Here is a 10,410-nt window from a genome sequence, read left to right on the forward strand (position 1 = left end):
GTCCAGTTCTGATGTTTAAAGGTCTAGTTTATAAAATAGTGATGATGTCAAGGTGACAGTGTTGGATTAGGGTGAACAAAGTCAGAAGTCACAACACCAGATTATGGTCTAATAGGTTTAGTTGAAGTCACTAGCTTTTGGAGGGTTGCTCCTTAGATTTCACTTGGAAGCATCGGAGAAGAGAAATTAATGTCTCAGATCTGGGGACCCTTTTGCAGAATGGTATTAATCTCAACCATAAGGTTCTGTAGGGTAGCCTAATTAATAGACCTATAAACATTCCTCAACAGCTTGGAGAGAGAAATGTTGGACAAATACTTAAAAGCAGAAGCAGCTAAACAAGTCACATGAAGGGAAGCTGCATGAAGCTTTGAGGGTCAAAGTGGCAAAAGGGACAAGGGTGGACTGGGAAGTGACATTAAAGGTACGATTGCCAACTGGAAATGGAAAGCATTTAAAGAACTGGTATGCCATATTTGACAAAAAATACATTCCTTTAAATGGACTAAAAAAAAAAACAGCAAAAGCAGCATCCAACTACGGAGAACAAATCAAGTATTGCATTAAATCAAAGGAAGAGGCCTGTAAATTTGCCAAAAAAAAAAGAGTCTGGAAAATTGCAGAATTCCAAAATGCTCCCAATGAGGAACAAGATAGAAAACAGAATTCGAGTCAAGCACAATATGTAAAAACAGACCAAAACCTGTTGTTATGTAAAACTGGAAAGATCAGCAAAAAGGAAATGTGGTTTTATTACAAGCTGACAAGAAAATTTCCAAGAGAAAATAGAAAATGACAAAAAAAAACAAATGCAGCATGCATCTTCACCAAAAACCTCCCATAAATAAGAGAATCTAGGGACTAGTATAAACAAGGAACTGCAAGATGAGTTTAAACAAAAAGAAATGAGACAATTTAAGTCATTAATTTTTCTTATGTAAACTCAATTAGACTGGAGGACATACATCCTAAAGCATTGAAAGAAGTGGTCGATGAGTTTGAGGTCATCTTTCAAAATTGTATCAACCCTGGAGTGTTCCCTGCATATTGGAAAGTGTCAAATATAACCCTACCATTTTTTTTTTAAAAAAGTGACCCATTAGTCTAACATAGGGGTAAGTTTAAAAGGAAATGTGAGAGGCACATTTTTCACACAAAAAGGTACAGTGTGCCTGGAACGTGCTGCCAGAGGTGGTGGTGGGAGCAGACAATAGTAGCATTCAAGAAGCACTTGGATGAATAGGAAGGGAAGAGGGGTACAGATCCTGTTAAGTGAAGACAGTTTTAATGTGAAAGGGCAAAATGTATTGGGGCAAACTTGGAGGGCCATTGGGCCTGCTCCTTTGTTGAATCAATCTTTCAAAACACAACAGGCGGAGTGTTTACCGGTTGATGGCAGAGAACCCATATCAAAATAGGAACATGTTGCAGACAAGATGGATGTTTCCACAAATGAAAGTTCTAAGTTAAATTGTTTATAAAACAAGAAAGAAAAGTTACTGACTGCAAAAAAATTAATCTTTAAATGCTTTAAAAGGTTAATTTTATTTTGTAATTAAATACAAATTTTCAGAAGAATATTACAGGCAAAGGATGAACTGTCAACAGAAAAGCTTGCTTTTACATCCTTAGGGTCTCTGAAAGCACTCTGCAGTCAATTAAGCCCACTCATGTTAGAACTTAGAAAATGCTATAGCTAGAGCAGATCAGAGGATAAACATTCAATGTTTAGGTGGCTCACCAACTCCTAAATCCTTTTACTCACCTACAAGAGGTATCAGTATATAACAAATCACCTTCTGAATGTGCCTTAACAAAGAAGATCCAGAGAGATGCGCAATGGTTTTTGTTTATTTTAAGCAGCTCAGTGATGCAGGATTCTGTGCTTCACGGGCTGTTCCCTGTGACGCAAGTGAGACAAACACTCACTGGGCCTAGAGGACCATGAGCTCAGTGAAAGATACTCTTTGGTCTGTGGAGAAAGTCAGGACTGCAGATGCTGTCAGAGCTGAGATCAGAGATGGTCAGCATCCAAGCAGCTGGAGAATTGACGTTTCAGGAATTCCTAGAGAAGGGCTTATGCCCAAACGTCGATTCTCCTGCTCCTTGGATGCTGCCTGACCTGCTGTGCTTTTCCAACGACACATTTTTCAACTCTTTGGTCTGTCCAAAACTTATTGGTTTTCCATCGTAAAGGTGTACTATTCAACAAGTGTTGCAGACTAGCACAGTCCAAAAAGGTCCAGGACTATTTAAGAAAGGCTGGAAGGAAAAGCCAAGGCAGACCGGTGAGCCTCAGTGGTGGCTAAGTTGTTGGAGGAGATTCTGAGGGATAGGGTTTATATGCATTCGGAAAGGCAAGAACTAATTAGGGATAAGCATGGCTGCGCATGGGAAACAGTGCCTCTAATTTGATTAAGTTTATTGATGAGACAACAAAGAAGATTCGTGAAAGCAGAGGCACAAGTATTGCCGGTTATGAACTTCAAAGCGGTCAGCCCTGTTCCACATGGTAGACTAGCTGGTAAGGTTAGATCATATAGAATCTAGGGGAAAGCCAGCCAAGTGGACAAAAATATTGGTTTGAAGGTAGGAGACACAGGGTGATGATGGCTAATCCATCTAACTTGCATATCTTTGGCTGTGGGAGGAAACTGGAGCACCCTCTGGAAACCCACAGACATAAGGAGAATGCGCAAACTCCAATCCAAGATTGGAATCAAACCCAGATTGCTAGCATTACGAGGCAGTGCTAACCATGGAGTCACCATGTCACCCAGTTGCCAGTCGAAGGTGGTGTTTGGCATACCACCTTCATTGATCAGTGCACAGAGTAAAAAAAAAGTTGGAATGCAGTGCTCTGGCTGTGCAGGACATTGAGACCGCTTTTGGAACACTGCATACAATTCTAAACACCCTTCCATAGGAAGTGCATTGTTAAACTTTAGGGTTCAGGAAAGACTCAAAGATAGTACTGGGACTAGAGTACTTCAGCTATAAGGAGATGCAGAATAGGTAGGGACATTTTTCTCCAGGAGTAGAGACCTTAGAGATTTAAGATCATGAGGGGCATGGATAGTTTGAATAGTCTAGTCTTTTCCTCAGCTGGGGCATTCCAAAAATAAAGGGCATAGGTTTAACATGAAAAGGGAAAGATTGAAAAAGCAACTGAGGGGGTAATCTTTTACCCCTCCACACTACCCTTTGTGTGTGGAATGACCAGCCAGAGGAAGTGATTGAATTAGAACACTTTAGGGCACCTGGATAGATATATGAATACGAAGTATTGAGGGGGAGCACAGGCCAAATGTGACCAAAAAAGGGACTAGGTCAGATTGGGATGTCTGGTCAATGTGGATGAGTTGGACCAAAGGGGCTGTTTCTATGCCAAGGGAAGCACTAAAGTCCTAAACAGCTGCAGCCATGGCAGTGGGGAAAGATCACCTCTTAAATCGTCCCCCCCCCCCCCCCCCACAAAGTATAACAAGGATCCGTTTAGTTGTTGGATCCTCAATGGCTCAAAATGAACAAAGTTTCCTGTACAAAAGGCATCTTCTACTTTTCTTTGGCAACTACAGAGCTGCTCAGAATTCTCTCCCCCACCCGCAAAGACTGAATAGATGATTTAGAACTGTTTAATATACTTGCGAGTTTTGTGAAAATCACTTTTGAAATGAAGACATCACATAACAGAAGTAATTAGTTTAAATAAACCCAGTAGGTTTGGCAATTGCCTTTAGAGTGATCATGCTTCGTTGTACTATTTCATTCTGAAAATCCTGGATTTTTGAACAGCCTTGTCAATGTCATGTGCCATTCAACCTTCCATCCACATGCATATCCTGAACATTAACTTCAGAAACTACATTTTAATATTAAAAAATATTGCTCTCTCCACAGATGCTAGATCTGTTCACTTCCTCCAGTATGAGCATTTGCTTGTTTGGCTGGAGGCAACACCATCGAGGACAACCAGGCAAAAGTGAAGACTGCAGATCAAAGTGGAGAGTATGGTGCTGGAAAAGCACAGCAGGTCAGGCAGCATCTGAAGAGCAGAATAGGCGAAAGGGAGGACTGCAGATGCTGGAAGTTAGTCAAGAGTGCTCATTCCTGATGAAGGGCTTTTGCCAGAAATGTTGATTTGCTTGCTCCTCAGATGCTGCCTGACCTGCTGTGCTTTTCTAGCACCACATGCTCGACATTATCCAGGACAAGCAGTCCATTCCAGACATTATGTCATGGCTGCAGCATTTAATATGTATAAAATGCAACATGGCAAGTCACAAAGGCTTCTTCGTTAGCACATTTCATGCAAATAATCCCAAACCATTTAAGACCAGGAGAACAGGTGCAGAGAAAACCAAGATCAAGAAATACCCCACTGTCACTTGGATACATGATCACCATCCCTTCACTGTTGCTGAAACAGCTGCCTATAGAATTATGGAAATCTCAATTAAAAACAGTACAGCTTCATTAAAATGACTCAACACCGTCCCAAGGAAAACCAAGCTTATAAGTTAAATAGTGGCCTTCCCAAAGATGGATCCTGAAAAAAAATAATGCACATAGAAAATCTGTTTGATAATTAAAGAAAAGTAACAAATGCATATAGATGTAGATATTAATCCAAATAAATTTATTAAAATTTTAAGCACATGATAAGCTATACTGGGAAAGCATATGCTCACGCTGTTTGGAAGAAAAGTGCTTATATCAATCCAACTCAAGTAGGTAAGGAATCCATAAGGGTCAAGATCAATCCATTTTTGGCAATGAAAATGAGTGGAGCAGGGTGACAGCTTCAATTTCTACATTCACACAGAACCCACTTTTCACTGAGTTTGAATACAAGAATTGAGTTTTGTAGTATCTAAATCACTTTAAAACAATAACATCCTTCAAAATCACTGGCAGACAGACCAGTCTTGTTAATCCTAATTTGAAACCTCAATATACTAAAATGATTATCTCCATTACCAACAACCACTGTACAATTTGAAGTGCATTTTGTAACGTGCCCAAATTTGAAGTGGTAATTATCCATAATTTCAAGTTTTAGCAAATATAATCGCCGAGATAAAATTTGATCTCACTCAGTAGAGAGTTTAACACCCTCATTATAATCTCTCAATTGGCTGTCACTGACTAAGAGTTAAAATCCACATTGATTCCCAATTTTAAATCTTCAGAAATCAGAACTAGTGGTGAAAACTTTCAAACAAGATTGGAAGATAACTTTTCAAGTTACATCATATACATTAATCAGTCAATTCTAAAATTGAAGGGCAGGTAAATGAATCTATTAAAAGCAAACTACTGGGCAAAGACTAGGAATTTAAATTAAATGCCAGATTGATAACATTCAAACCGATCATGATTGGAGCCAGACACCTATCCAGCCAAAGTTACAAACGCAGCCGTATCACGATTTAAATGTAGCACGTTAAGACAAAATTTTCACACACGTTCTACACAATTGACAACTTCATTCAGTGAATTAACATATTAATTTCACAAGTTTAATACATTGTCTAGGAACGACTAGATCTGTCTTAAAAAGATTAGACCAACATGCAATTTTTGCTGGAAGTTTCCCCAATTATCAACAGATTAAGTTTCGCCATGTTCGGTGACTAGACTGCCTGACGTTTCATTACAAAAAGTAATATCTTCGAAGAGAACTATCTACATTTGCGAGGCGTTATAGCTTGCCCTCCTCACATGCAGAAGAGGTCCCAGACCAGGATACAGGCGGCCAAGTGCATTGAAAAGGCGGCCTAGAGCAAGAAGTGGTGAAGAAAGTAAAAGGTGGAACAGAACCTCCTTCCACCTGGGATCAAAACCCAGGATGTATCCAGTCAGTAGCGCAGAGATAACCTGCGGAGTGAGAGCTTTACAGCAACAGCTTTACAACGTGCATTCCTAGACCCCAAAGTCTCGCCCACCATTTCACAATATCGTGCGCACACCACCCGGATTCCTTCTTACAAAAGAAGTCGTTAGCCACGTCGGGAGGAATCCACATTGACCCTCATCCTGGAGCACCAACAAACAACCACCGCAGGCAGACTACCCAAAAAGCGATCGGGGGGGGGGGGGGGGGGCGGCGGAGATACAGAGATATTTCCTTCCCCCGACCCCACGCGGCCGCCATTTTACCCCCTCTACAAGAGAGAGGGGGGGGGGGGGGGGGGGGGGGTGAGAGAACGCGGACCGAGAAGGGTGAGCGGCAAAGCGGACCGAAAAGTGAGAGCGGGGTTAAGCAAAAAAGAAACGGCAGCTGCAGGAGAACGAAATTTTAAAAAGAGAGAAATGGGAAAAAAAATTAAACATCCGTGCTCGCTTCCCGCCAAACCCCCTTTCCCGCTTGGAGATTTTTTTTCCCCCTCTTGAATGTATTCGCTTTTTCGTTCTGTCCAATCCCGAAGGCGGGGGGAAAGCGGGGATGAGGGGGGGGGGGGGGGGGTGGGAGAGTTCTGTGATAAGAAGCTACCCCCACGCCGTATCACTGCCTCTTCTCACTCCCATTTTCCTGTCCAACTCCAGCTCGCAGCCTGTTGGCAGCAATTTGCCGGACTTACCCCGCGCTTTTGCCCCTCTGATTGGCTCCGGTATTAAACACAATGCCCCGGCGGCGAATAGGAACACAGCAGCACAAGATGGCGACCAACTGCGAGCGGCCTTCTCCTTCGCGAAACCGCTTGCTGCGCATGCGCTGTCCGGCCGCCGATGAGGGGGCGGGGAGCCGCAGCACTGCACCTGCGCGGCATTCACGTCCGCCTCCTCAGAGAAATCCGGCATGAATCACGTGGTGACTTTGGATCACGTGGGCCCGGGCGCCGCTGGGGCATGTGACTCCGGTGAGGTGCTGCCGCCATCTTGGTAATGGAATGTTTTTTTCTTCTTTCGCTCGTTCGTGTAGGCTTCTGGCTGGTAGCCTGATTTTTTTTTGTTTTGAAGTTGCCATGTTTTTGTTAATTAATTACCCGAGCAAGATCCACTGCAGATACCTTTTGAACAAAGGAATGGGAAAGACTGTAAGTCACTTGATAGTGTCTTGTGACAAGCCCCATCTGTTGAATGATAAGTTGTGAAGATTTGTTGGTGTCTCTCGCCCATTCCCAATTGCTGAGGGAGCAGTTAAGAGTCATCTACATTGCTGAGGTCTGGAGTCACATGTAGGCTAGACAAAGTGAGGATAGCAGTTTCCTTCCCTAAAAAGACATTAGTGGACTATATGAGTTTATCCAACTGTTAGTATTGATTTCACCCTCATCGTTAGTCTCGTGATTCTGGATTTTTTTAATGGAATTCAAACTTCACAGCTTGTCATGATGGGATTTGAACCAAGGTTCCCTGAGTGTTACCTGGATCTCTGGATTCATAGTCTAGTGATAATACACTGGCCTATCACCTTCCCTAAACTGTTTCAAATCTTGAAAATAAATGTGAATCAGGAATTTAAATTGAGGATGAAACTTACAAAACTTACCATTAAAGGGAAGCAGTACTTAATAAATTGACAAGTATCCAAGTACAAATGGATTTTGTTAGGTTCTTAAAAGGAGTGAAGTCAAATAAATAATTGCAGATACTGTAAATGTGACACAAACCCAGAAAGTTGCTTAGAAAAAAACTCAGCAGGTCTGGCAACATCTGTGGAGAGAAAAACAAAGTTCACATTTTGAGTCCAGTGATTCTGGGTGATGTTGGTACAATAATAATGACCATGGATTAGAAATGCAGAGACTCTGAGCTAATACCGAAGTGATATTGTGGGAGATTAGAAATGTTGTTTTTGCAGATGGGTGAGGGGGTGTAGCCGGGGGAGGGGAAGGGAAGGGAAGGGAAGGGAAGGGGAACATTATACAACCAGTCGTGGAATTCTTGTAGCGTGTAGCATACTTAAGGCTAAGACTTGAATGAATAAAGAGGGTCTTTTAAAGAAAATAGTTTTAAGCTAGGAAATAACTTTAAAGTGTTGCAGCTGACCACAAAAGAAGCAGCAGGGGCATTTCACAATAAAGCTTATAGTATGATAAGAGAAACTGGATAAAAGAACAAACAAGGAACAAAGAATGCAGACGAGGACAGCAGGATGGCCAGATAAGAAAATAACTAACAAGTGAGGTAATCGGCTTATGATAGGGTGGGAAAAGGGAGGTGTGATTCTGCAAGTTGTAAACTAAATAAGAATACGAACAGGCTCTGTTTTCGCGTGCATTTCTGCTTGATTGCAGAAGCGTCCGGTACTTGCAAGACTGTAATAAATTGTTCTTGCTTCCAAGGCTTTGTCTCAGGCTGATTGACTTGTGAGTGAGTTCTGTTTCTCACAATATGAGTTCAAATTCCATAGTGGTATCCCTCAGTGCCAAGGTTTGATTCCAGCCTTGGGTGACTGTGTGGAGTTTGTATGTTTTCCCCATGTCTGTGTGGGTTTCCTGCAGATGCTCAGTTTTCCTCCACAGTCCAAAAATGTGTAGGCTATAGGTGGATTAGCCATGGGAAATGCAGGAATAGTGTGGGGGGATGGATCTGGGTGGGATGCTCTTCAGACAGTCAGTGCAGACCTGATGGGCTCAGCGGCCTGTACCTGCATTGTAGGGATTCTATTATTCTTCAGAATGAACTTGAACAGTCACTGGACTTAAAACCTTAACTCTGTTTTTCTCCCTGTAGCCAGACCTCCTATGTTTCTCCAACACTCTCTGCTATTGAGTCTTAAAAGATGTAGCAAGTGAAGTGCTGGTCTGTAACATTAACTATTTCTCTCAGTACAGATGCTGCCAGACCTAATTGTCTCCAGCATTCTCTGGTGTTTAAGATTTCTAGCATCCTGGGTATTTTGCTTTCATTAAATGTAGCTGGTCAGATTGTTTATGCATTTGTTATAATTTTCTAAAACTCATTATATTCAGGCAAGGGTCTTATACATTGGAAAATAGCAATTGTAACTCTTTTATTCTAAAAGGGAGGCAGGCAGAAAAGTGGAAGCTGATTGCTGGGCCTGTGCTGAGATACTTGTATCATCAGTGGTCACAGGTGAGGTGCTGGAAGACTGGAGGTTGGCTAGCGTGATATTATTATTTAAGAAAGGTGGTAAGGAGAAGCCTAGGATCTATAGACCAGCGAGCCTGATGTCGGTGGTGGGCAAGTTGTTGGAAGGAGTTCTGAGGGACAGGATTTACACATATTTGGAAAGGCAAGGACTGATTACGGATAGTCAGCGTGGCTTTGTGCGTGGGAAATCATGTCTCACAAACTTGAGTTTTTTTTTAAATAGTGACAGAGGATTGATGAGGGCAGAGCAGTGGACATGATTAATATGGACTTCAGTAAGGCGTTCGACAAGGTTCCCCAAGGGAGACTGGTAAGCAAGGTTATCTCTCATGGAATATAGGGAGAACTAGCCATTTGGATGCAGAACTGGCTCAAAAGTAGAAGACAGAGGGAGGTGGTGGAGGGTTGTTTTTCAGACTGGAGGCCTGTGACCAGTGGAGTGCCACAAGGATCGGTACTGGGTCCACTACTTTTCTTCATTTATATAATTGATTTGGATGGAACATGGGAGGGGGGGGGGGGGTGGAAGGGGGTGGAATATTGGAAATGTAGTGGACAGTGAAGAAGGGTACCTCAGATTACAAGGGGATCTTGATCAGATGGACCAATGGCACAAGGAGCGGCAAATGGAGTTTAATTTAGATAAATGTGAGGTGCTGCATTTTGGGAAAGCAAATCAGAGCAGAACTTATGCACTTACTGGTAAGGTCCTGAGGAGTGCTGCTGAACAAAGAGACCTTGGAGTGCAGGTTCATCGCTCCTTGAAGGTCGAGTCACAGGGAGATAAGATAGTAAAGAAGGTGTTTGGTATTCTTTCCTTTATTGGTCGGAGTATTGAGTATAGGAGTTGGGCGGTCATTTTGCGCCTGAACAGGATGTTGGTTAGGCCATTTTTGGAATACTACATGCAGTTCTGGTCTCCTTCCTTTCAGAAGGATAGAACAGAGAGAACAGTCCAGCACAGTACAGGCCCTTCAGCCCTTGATGTTGTGCCAATCTTTTATCCTACAATAAGATCAAACTAACCTACATACTTAAATGTCCCTTAAATGTCCCTAATGTATCTGACTCTCACTTCCAGTGGTGGTAGGAATTTCACACACCCACCACTCTGTATAAAGAACTAACCTCTGACAGCTCCCCAAACCTTCCTCCAATCACCTTAAAATTATATCCCCTCGTGATAACCATTTCTGCCATGGGGAAAAAAAAGTCTGTTAATATTCACTCTCTCTGTGCCTCTCATCATCTTGTACACCTTTATTAAGTCACTTCTCACCCTTCTTCACACCAATGAGAAAAGCCTTAGCTCCCTCAACCTTTTCTCATATGACATGCCCACCAGTC

General features: G+C 42.4%; 1 protein-coding gene across 8 annotated transcripts in view; it reads right to left on the reverse strand.

The window, feature by feature from the left end:
* Positions 1 to 6,736, reverse strand: part of LOC140467454 (nuclear transcription factor Y subunit alpha-like) — a 68,052-nt gene extending 61,316 nt beyond the window's left edge. For 5 of the 8 annotated variants that reach the window (XR_011955464.1, XM_072563833.1, XM_072563828.1 and 2 more), the window contains exon 1: positions 6,585 to 6,736. The gene's annotated coding sequence lies outside the window, so the exon portion shown is untranslated. Of the gene's footprint in view, positions 1 to 5,948; positions 5,968 to 5,991; positions 6,011 to 6,584 lie in introns of those variants that run through there. The other 3 variants (XM_072563830.1, XM_072563832.1, XM_072563831.1) reach the window with 3 other exon arrangements.
* Between the last annotated feature and the right edge of the window lie 3,674 nt (positions 6,737 to 10,410).

This window comes from Chiloscyllium punctatum, chromosome 45 (assembly GCF_047496795.1).
Source record: "Chiloscyllium punctatum isolate Juve2018m chromosome 45, sChiPun1.3, whole genome shotgun sequence".
Lineage (NCBI taxonomy): Eukaryota > Metazoa > Chordata > Chondrichthyes > Orectolobiformes > Hemiscylliidae > Chiloscyllium > Chiloscyllium punctatum.